This window comes from Manis javanica, chromosome 11 (assembly GCF_040802235.1).
Source record: "Manis javanica isolate MJ-LG chromosome 11, MJ_LKY, whole genome shotgun sequence".
NCBI classification, from domain to species: Eukaryota; Metazoa; Chordata; class Mammalia; order Pholidota; family Manidae; genus Manis; species Manis javanica.
The window spans coordinates 54,627,832-54,639,013 of NC_133166.1; positions in this window are offsets into that span (position 1 = coordinate 54,627,832).

The following is an 11,182-nucleotide window of genomic DNA, read 5'->3' on the forward strand; positions in this document are numbered from 1 at the left end:
AGCAAATTGAAATGTAAGGTGAAACTTTCCCTAAGGTAATGACTTTTTGGGGCATTCTCTAGGGAACTATATTATTTTAAGGTTCCTCTCACGAAAGAGAGCTGTGTGGGACCAAATAGCTCTAAAATCATTTGAGAAACAAATGACATACTCTTGACTAAAATATGTTAATCCCTTATTCAGCCTGAGAGGGAATAGAATTTCCTGCACTTAACGTAAAGAAGTGTTTGATGTAGATAGATCCCTTAGGAGCCAAATCCTTCGTTCATAACCAACCTTTCTTCTCCTTATTTAAAAAGTAGGAATACTTGAAGAACAATGGTGGCAAGGGCACGTGAAGAATGACTGTTGCCCCCTTCTGCAAATATTCACTGAACACCCATGTGCTAGATGTGTAGAATAAGCCCTCCCAGGGCACTGTTTGTATTCACCTTCTACCTCAGCTCCTAGCAATCACAATGTACAGGTCATATTCTTCTTTAAAAAATAAAATAAATAGGGGGCGGAGCCAGGATGGCGGCATGAGTAGAGTAGTGGAACTCTCCTCCCAAAATCACATAGAATTATGAAAATATAATAAAGACAAATCTTCCTAAAATAGAGACCAGAGGACACAGGACAACATCCAGACCACATCCACACCTGCGAGAACCCAGCACCTCGCAAAGGGGGTAAGATACAAGCCTCGGCCTGGCGGGACACGAGCGCCCCTCCCCCCGCCTCCTGGCAGGTGGAAAGAAACCGGAGTGGTTTTTTTTTTCTTTTTTGGCGAGTGTTTTTGGAAGCCCTAAGGGGACAGGGATCTGAATACTAGGGAAACAGGGCAGCAAGACTGGTGAGCGGGTGCCTGAGACCGGTGCCTGAGGACAAAGAAAATTGCGCGTTTTTTCCTTTTTTTCTTTTTCCTCTTTCTTTGTTGCTGTTGTTGTTTTGGTTTGGAGAGTGCTTTTTGGAAGTCTTAAAGGGGCAGGACAGGACACTTAGCCCAGAGGCAGGGAATCTGGGGATCTCTGGGCACTCTAACCCTCTGGGCAACAGGGAGCACAGAGGCCCATTATGGAGATAAAGAGCCTCCTGGCCGCTCCCCCTCCAATGGGGCTCCACCAATTTGGAGGAGCAGCCCCAGCCAGGCCACGCCCACAGCAACAGCGGAGATAAACTCCATAGCAACTGGGCAGGTAGCAGAAGCCCTGTCGGCGCACAGCTGGCAAACATAAGCCACTAGAGGTCGCTATTCTCCCAGGAGAGGAAGGCCACAAACCAACAAGAAGGAAAGCTCTTCCAGCTGTCACTCATACCAGCTCTGCAAACTATCTCTATCACCATGAAAAGGCAAAACTACAGGCAAAGATCACAGAGACAACACCTGAGAAGAAGACAGACCTAACTAGTCCTCCTAAAAAAGAATTCAAAATAAAAATCATGAACATGCTGACACAGATGCACAGAAAAATGCAAGAGCAATGGGATGAAGTCCGGAGGGAGATCATAGATGTCAGGAAGGAGATCACAGAAGGGAAACAATCCCTAGAAGGATTTATAAGCAGAATGGATAAGATGCAAGAGGCCATTGAAGGAATAGAAAACAGAGAACAGGAACATAAGGAAGCTGACATAGAGAGAGATAAAAGGATCTCCAGGAACGAAACAACACTAAGAGAACTATGTGACCAATCCAAAAGGAATAATATTCGTATTATAGGGGTACCAGAAGAAGAAGAAAGAGGAAAAGGGATAGAAAGTCTCTTTGAAGAAATAATTGCTGAAAACTTCCCCAAACTGGGGGAGGAAATAATCGAACAGACCACGGACATACACAGAACCCCCAACAGAAAGGATCCAAGGAGGTCAACAACAAGACACATAATAATTAAAATGGCAAGGATCAAGGACAAGGAAAGAGTTTTAAAGGCAGCTAGAGAGAAAAAGGTCACCTATAAAGGAAAACCCATCAGGCTAACATCAGACTTCTTGACAGAAACCCTACAGGCCAGAAGAGAATGGCATGATATATTTAATGCAATGAAACAGAAGGGCCTTGAACCAAGGATACTGTATCCAGCACGACTATCATTAAAATATGATGGTGGGATTAAACAATTCCCAGACATGCAAAAGCTGAGGGAATTTGCTTCCCACAAACCACCTCTACAGGGAATCTTACAGGGACTGCTCTAGATGGGAGCACTCCTAAAAAGAGCACAGAACAAAACATACAACATATGAAGAATGGAGGAGGAGGAATAAGAAGGGAGAGAAGAAAAGAATCTCCAGACAGTGTATATAACAGCTCAATAAGCGAGCTAAGCTGGGCACTAAACACTAAAGTGGCTAACCTTAAACCTTTGGTAACCACGAATCTAAAGCCTGCAATGGCAATAAGTACATATCTCTCAATAGTCACCCTAAATATAAATGGACTTAATGCACCAATCAAAAGACACAGAGTAATAGAATGGATAAAAAAGCAAGACCCATCTATATGCTGCTTACAAGAAACTCACCTCAAACACAAAGACATGCACAGACTAAAAGTCAAGGGATGGAAAAACATATTTCAGGCAAACAATAGCCAGAAGAAAGCAGGGGTTGCAGTACTAATATCAGACAAAGGAGACTTCAAAACAAAGAAAGTAACAAGAGATAAAGAAGGACACTACATAACGATAAAGGGCTCAGTCCAACAAGAGGATATAACCATTATAAACATACATGCACCCAACACAGGAGCACCAGCATATGTGAAACAAATACTAACAGAACTAAAGAGGGAAGTAGACTGCAATGCATTCATTTTAGGAGACTTCAACACACCACTCACCCCAAAGATAGATCCACTGGGCAGAAAATAAGTAACGGCACACAGGCACTGAACAACACACTAGAACAGATGGACCTAATAGACATCTATAGAGCTCTACATCCAAAAGCAACAGGATATACATTCTTCTCAAGTGCACATGGAACATTCTCCAGAATAGACTACATACTAGCTCACCAAAAGAGCCTCAGTAAATTCCAAAATATTGAAATTCTACCAACCAATTTTTTCAGACCACAAAGGTATAAAACTAGAAATAAATTCTACAAAGAAAACAAAAAGGCTCACAAACACATGGAGGTTTAACAACATGCTTCTAAATAATCAATGGATCAATGAACAAATCAAAAAAGAGATCAAGGAATATATAGAAACAAATGACAACAACAACACAAAGCCCCAACTTCTGTGGGATGCAGTGAAAGCAGTCTTAAGAGGAAAGTATATAGCGATTCAGGCACACTTGAAGAAGGAAGAACAATCCCAAATGAATAGTCTAACATCACATTTATCGAAACTGGAAAAAGAAGAACAAATGAGGCCCAAAGGGAGCAGAAGGAGGGACATAACAAAGATCAGAGAAGAAATAAACAAAATTGAGAAGAATAAAACTATAGCAAAAATAAACGAAACCAAGAGCTGGTTCTTTGAGAAAATAAACAAAATAGATAAGCCTCTAGCCAAACTTATTAAGAGAAAAAGAGAATCAACACAAATCAACAGAATCAGAAATGAGAACGGAATAATCACGACAGACTCCACAGAAATACAAAGAATTATTAAAGACTACTATGAAAACCTATATGCCAACAAGCTGGAAAACCTAGAAGAAACGGACAACTTCCTTGAAAAATACAACCTCCCAAGACTGACCAAGGAAGAAACACAAAAGTTAAACAAACCAATTACGAGCAAAGAAATTGAAATGGTAATCAAAAAACTACCCAAGAACAAAACCCCGGGGCTGGACGAATTTACCTTGGAATTTTATCAGACACACAGAGAAGACATAATACCCATTCTCCTTAAAGTGTTCCAAAAAATAGAAGAGGAGGAAATACTCCCAAACTCATTCTATGAAGCCAACATCACCCTAATACCAAAACCAGGCAAAGACCCCACAAAAAAAGAAAATTACAAACCAATATCCCTGATGAATGTAGATGCAAAAATACTCAATAAAATATTAGCAAACAGAATTCAAAGGTATATCAAAAGGATCATACACCATGACCAAGTGAGATTCATCCCAGGGATGCGAGGATGGTACAATATTCGAAAATCCATCAACATCATCCACCACATCAACAAAAAGAAAGACAAAAACCACATGATCATCTCCATAGATGCTGAAAAAGCATTTGACAAAATTCAACATCCATTCATGATAAAAACTCTCAGCAAAATGGGAATAGAGGGCAAGTACCTCAACATTATAAAGGCCATATATGATAAACCCACAGCCAACATTATACTGAACAGCGAGAAGCTGAAAGCATTTACTCTGAGATCGGGAACTAGACAGGGATGCTCACTCTCCCCACTGTTATTTAACATGGTACTGGAGGTCCTAGCCACGGCAATCAGACAAAACAAAGAAATACAAGGAATCCAGATTGGTAAAGAAGAAGTTGAACTGTCACTATTTGCAGATGATATGATACTGTACATAAAAAACCCTAAAGACTCCACTCCAAAACTACTAGAACTGATATCGGAATACAGCAAAGTTGCAGGATACAAAATTAACACACAGAAATCTGTAGCTTTCCTATACACTAACAATGAACCAATAGAAAGAGAAATCAGGAAAACAATTCCATTCACAATTGCATCAAAAAGAATAAAATACCTAGGAATAAACCTAACCAAAGAAGTGAAAGACCTATACCCTGAAAACCACAAGTCACTCTTAAGAGAAATTCAAGGGGACACTAACAAATGGAAACTCATCCCATGCTCATGGCTAGGAAGAATTAATATCGTCAAAATGGCCATCCTGCCCAAAACAATATACAGATTTCATGCAATCCCTCTCAAATTACCAGCAACATTCTTCAATGAACTGGAGCAAATAATTCAAAAATTCATATGGAAACACCAAAGACCCCGAATAGCCAAAGCAATCCTGAGAAAGAAGAATAAAGTAGGGAGTATCTCACTCCCCAACTTCAAGCTCTACTACAAAGCCATAGTAATCAAGACAATTTGGTACTGGCACAAGAACAGAGCCACAGACCAGTGGAACAGATTAGAGACTCCAGAAATTAACCCAAACATATATGGTCAATTAATATTTGATAAAGGAGCCATGGACATACAATGGCAAAATGACAGTCTCTTCAACATGGTGCTGGCAAAACTGGACAGCTACATGTAGGAGAATGAAACTGGACCTTTGTCTAACCCCATATACAAAGGTAAACTCAAAATGGATCAAAGACCTGAATGTAAGTCATGAAACCATTAAACTCTTGGAAAAAAACATAGGCAAAAACCTCTTAGACATAAACATGAGTGACCTCTTCTTGAACATATCTCCCCGGGCAAGGAAAACAACAGCAAAAATGAGCAAGTGGGACTACATTAAGCTGAAAAGCTTCTGTACAGCGAAAGACACCATCAATAGAACAAAAAGGAACCCTACAGTATGGGAGAATATATTTGAAAATGACAGATCTGATAAAGGCTTGACGTCAAGAATATATAAAGAGCTAACATGCCTCAACAAACAAAAAACAAATAACCCAATTAAAAAATGGGCAGAGGAACTGAATAGACACTTCCCTAAAAAAGAAATACAGATGGCCAACAGACACATTAAAAGATGCTCCACATCGCTAATTATCAGAGAAATGCAAATTAAAACTACAATGAGGTATCATCTCACACCAGTAAGGATAGCTGCCATCCAAAAGACAAACAACAACAAATGTTGGCGAGGCTGTGGAGAAAGGGGAACCCTCCTACACTGCTGGTGGGAATGTAAATTAGTTCAACCATTGTGGAAAGCAGTATGGAGGTTCATCAAAATGCTCAAAACAGACTTACCATTTGACCCAGGAATTCCACTCCTAGGAATTTACCCTAAGAACGCAGCAATCAGGTTTGAGAAAGACAGATGCACCCCTATGTTTATCGCAGCACTATTTACAATAGCCAAGAATTGGAAGCAACCTAAATGTCCATCAGTAGATGAGTGGATAAAGAAGGTGTGGTACATATACACAATGGAATACTACTCAGCCATAAGAATAGGAAAAATCCTACCATTTGCAGCAACATGGATGGAGCTGGAGAGTATTATGCTCAGTGAAATAAGCCAAGCAGAGAAAGAGAAATACCAAATGATTTCACTCATCTGAGGAGTATAAGAACACAGGAAAAACTGAAGGAACAAAACAGCAGTGGAATTACAGAACCCAAAAATGGACTAACAGGTACCAAAGGGAAAGGAACAGGGGAGGATGGGTGGGCAGGGAGGCTAAGGGGGGGAAGAAGAAGGGGGGTATTAAGATTAGCATGCATTGGGGGGAGGGAGAAAGGGGAGGGAGGGCTCTACAATACAGAGAGGACAAGTAGTGATTCTACATTTTGGTATGCTGATGGACAGTGACCGTAAGGTGGTCTTTAGGGGGGACCTGATATAGGGGAGAGCATAGTAAACATAGTATTCTTCATGTAAGTGTAGATTAAAGATAAAATTAAAAAAAAGAAAGAAAAGAGGGATTACTCCTTGATAGGATAAAACAATTGGTAAATCAAAGATTAACGCATGTTTTAAATATCCTTAATATCATCACTTAAAGGGTGTCAGATGATCGGCTATGGAGGTACTCTTTTCTGATAATATTCCTTTCTCTTAATAAAAATTTAAAAAAAAAGCAGTTCCTGTGTGCTGACCTACAATGAGTTCTACACAGTGGTATAGAGGGCATGTCAAAGTGTGGGCAACGGTTCTCTTTGTTTTTATGCAGAAGATCAAGGCCTAGCTTGGCTACCCAGAAAATGAACTAAGATACAATATGAGGAGGAGCTTCTGGCATCAGCACTCTCTGGAGGACTCGTGCAGGGGGATGATCATCAAAAAGCCTCCACAGGGATCTGGGTGATGCTGTGGTTGTGGCTGTGTCCATCCCACCATTTCCTGGAGTTGCCACTGGAATGAGGAGGGAGATGTCTAGGCTGGCATGTGCATACAGTGAGACCACGAATTTGAGTGGATCTGTACTGTTGGAACTCAACCAGGAGTTGGGAGGGGTGCAAGTTGTAGCACTCCAAAATCTTACAACTATAGACTATCTACAGTTAAAAGAACATATGGGATGTGAACAGATCCCAGAAATGGGCTGCTTTAATTTGTCTGATTTCTCTCAGACTGTTCAAGTACAGTTGGACAATATCCATCATATCATAGACAAATTTTCACAAATGCTTAGTGTGCCTAACTGGTTTTATTGGCTTCACTGGAGATGGCTGGTAATTATAGATTTGCTTAGTTTATGTCACCGTATTCCTATTATGTTAATATGTGTGCGCAAGTTAGTTAGTAGTTTAAAACCTATACATGCTTAAGGTACTCTACAAGAAGATATGTCAAAGAAATAATCAATCCTCCCATGTTTTCTTCCATATGCTACCTCCATAGCTTTTCTTCTTCCTTCCTAATTACAACCCTTAAATAGAATTCATGCCTCATATCGAATTTACCGAGCATCATAATTCCTCCAGGTGGTAAAGATACCTCGAGACAAGTGCTGGGCATAGAAGCCACAGGGCACAAATCTGCAAAGAAGTAAAAAGCTAACCTTTTCAAACAATATGGCTTCTCTCTCACTTACCAACATTACATTTCCCTGTATGGCCCCAGAAGATGACTGGTTAGCCAGAGACGGGTAAGATTCCCCAAGGGAGGAACAACCTAAGACAGGCACAGTCGCAGGGGGGCCATCAGGTGAGAAATTGGGGAACAACAGTGATGAAGCTTAGAACCTCACCCCCCCCCCCCCCCCCCCGTGTTGAGAGAAAGCTTCTGCATCCATGGATGTTTTATTGCCCTTGTCTAGCTCGGATTAGCACATAGTCTACAGGCACACACCCGATCATCTACAGTTGCTCTCTTACAACACTAAACTATGTTTTCTATCTTTATCTTGCATCTACCTACCACTTCAGCAGTTTATTAAAAATAAAAATAATAATAATAATAAAGGGAGAAATGTGGGATCCACGTATAAATCAAGTATAAAAATCAAACGACTATTCATATTTGACCTGATTGTTTATAGTTCATAATGCGTGATCAGAACCAAAAGTTTCTATGATGACTGCCCTTGTACTGTTCACCATGTAAGAACTTATTCACTATGTAAGAATTCGTTCACTATGTAAGAACTTGTTCGTTATGCTTCAGAAGATTGGAGACTGCCGAGAAACAGGCTTGAGATGGATTAATGATTGTGCATTGAGCATTGACCCCCCTATACAGAATTTTATTTTTAACAACCATTTGATCAATAAATATGAGAGATGCCCTCTCAAAAAAAAAAAAATAAAATAAAATAAAAAATAAAAAAACAATAACAAAATAAAATAAAATAAATAAAATAAGCAGATACAGACTTCAACCAGCTATTGCCCCACCTCTAATCAGGTTTTGCAAATCTTTTCTGCATTTCCAGTGATAAAGAAACATACAGTGGGAGATTGTGCTGTGTTTAAGATTTACTTGTATTATAATTTCCTCGGGGATAGCTAAGTGAGTACTATTGTTTAGGAAAGAAAGTTATAGTTTCAGTACATTTCTAGTGTGAGGCACTATGCTAAGAAGTTCACATATTTTCTCTTAAATTCTATATATTTAGTGTTCCTGTCTGAGGTTCAGTTTCATCATCTAAAAATGGAGGGCAGGGATAATATCTTTTTCAAAACACTTTTGAGTAGTAAGTGGGATTTATAGACAGGAGCTTGATTACTATTTATTGAATACCCACCAGGGGTCAAGCACTGTGGTTTGTTCCTTCACATGCTTTATCTCATCATAACCTACATTTTTTAAATCAGGAAAATTAGGTTAGACAGAAATGATCAAAATTATTTCTTCCTGGTGGAAGAACCTCTACCAGGAACCCAGAAAACAAATATTTATTGAGTGCTTAAAATGTGTCAGGCATGTTTTCGACAGTAGTGAACATGACAGCTCTGTCCCAAAGAGGTTTCCAGCGTAAGCATCCCGAAAGTGTTTGGGGGATGAGGAGACAGTAATGGTTCATTGGGAAGAAAATCAATAGCACTGTTTCAGGGCTTGGTAGAAGGTTTAAGATGTCTATTAGACATTCAAGGAGTGGGAAATAGAGGTGGAGAGAGAAGTCTGGTTTGTAAAGAAGAGGTCTGAGCTACAGAGAAAACACTGTGAATCATCAGCATCCAGATAATATTTAAAGCTATGGCATGGAATGTGATTTCTTAAGAAAAAAGGATAGATGGAGAATATGGTTAAGGGCAGAGAGCCTTGAGACCCTCCAACATCTAGAAGTCTGATAGAGGAGATACATTTAAGACAAGAACCACAGAAGTGACCAATGAGGTAAGTAGAAAATCACACGAATCTATCATGGAAGCCTAGATAAAACTATTTGAAGGAGGGAGTGATCACTAGTAATGCTACTGTAAAGTCATGTAAAATACAGAGAACTGATCACTACTTTTGGCAAAAAGGTAGTCTTTCATTCAACAAATACTTATTTAGCATCATGTACTAGATACTGCTCAAGGGATGAAGGACACCAGTGAACAAAACACAAAAATCCCTATCCTCATGGGACTCACATTCTAGAGAGGGGAAATATAAATAATTAAATCAGAGTATCTAGGTACTTATAAGCACTTTACGGAAAACTCAAGCAGGGAAGGCATTCTGGGGCATGGGGGCAGGGTTGTCATATTTAAAACAGGACCATCAGGGAAGCCCCCACAAATGTGACATTTGAACTCCTGAATGAGCAGAGGGAAGAAGCTATGCAGGAGTCTGGAGGAAGAGCGCTTGATGAGGGACAAACACGTACAAAAGTGTGTGAGCTAAACGAAAGCTGCCCACCATACTAGGGACAAAAACTTCCTAAGGCCTGAGTATTGAAGGGTTCATTGACTCTGGGAGTCTCAAAATAGCCACCCTGAAAACTTCAACTTTTTAACTCTGTAATATCATCTACTAATTAAAAGCAAGTTAAAAGCTAAGTGAAGTATGTATCACCGCATCTTTGCTGTCCAGATTCCTGCTCAAGGACACAGGGTAAGATGAGCTAGAATGTTTGCCTTTCCCCTTAATGCCCTTTGGTACGAAGATCTATATAGACTCCTAAGCTTTTACAGCACAGGGTTTTTTATGTAACTGGAATGTACTCCTTCTGAAATTCTTTCTTGCTTGTCTCCCCAAGGATATAAAAACCTTTGTATGACTTGCACTTTTTGAAACATTTCTCCTATCCATGAGAGTTAGTTTCCGGGCTTGTTAAGTCCTCAGCCAGGCTCAAATAAAACTCTATCTTTATTTCAAGGTAACTTTTACAAATTTTTCTTTGACAAGTGCCTGGAAAGTTTAGACTCACGAGATTACCAAAGTGGCTGGAGCAGAGTAAGGGAGGGAGGGTAACTGAGACAATGTGTGCTGGAGACCACAGAGAGCAGTCATTGTGAGACAGGAAGCCAGGATTTTGAGGAGTGACAGTGGCTGACTTCATGTTAACAGGATCCTGCAGACTGCAGTGTGAATAGACAACTGGGACCAAGAGGGGGTGAAAGCAAAGGTCAAAGCAGGGAAATTGGTTAAGAGGCAACTGCAATAATTGAGGTGAGAATTGGCAGACCTTGGGCCAGGTGGTAACAGTGAAGGCAGTGAGAAGTTCAGAGACCCTATTATATTCTGCTGATGGGATTTGCTGATTAGTGGGACATGGCATGTGAAGGACACCACCGAGCATGACACCAAGATGATCAGTCTGAGAGACTGGAAGATGGAATTATCACTGAGTTGGGGGAAGACTTCAAGAAATTGGGAATTCTGTTTTGGATACCGTCCTTGAACATGAGAGGGGGAGATCTACCTCTTACATGAAGAGACTGTGTAAAGTGGGAAGCATGGACAGTTCATCATCAGAACACATGCAGGCAGGTGGGAAGCCCATGCAAGTTATCCTGATGGCCTCTGTTTTTTCAGTGAAATAACCACCAAGGTCATAAGCCAAGTGTGAGGAGGATGTGTTTGAAAGCTGAAGAGAAACAGTTGACAATAGTGGGGCAATGAATGGAAGAGGTTAATAAAATTCCCTGGACGGCGGCCTTAAAGGCCCACTTGACCTTAAC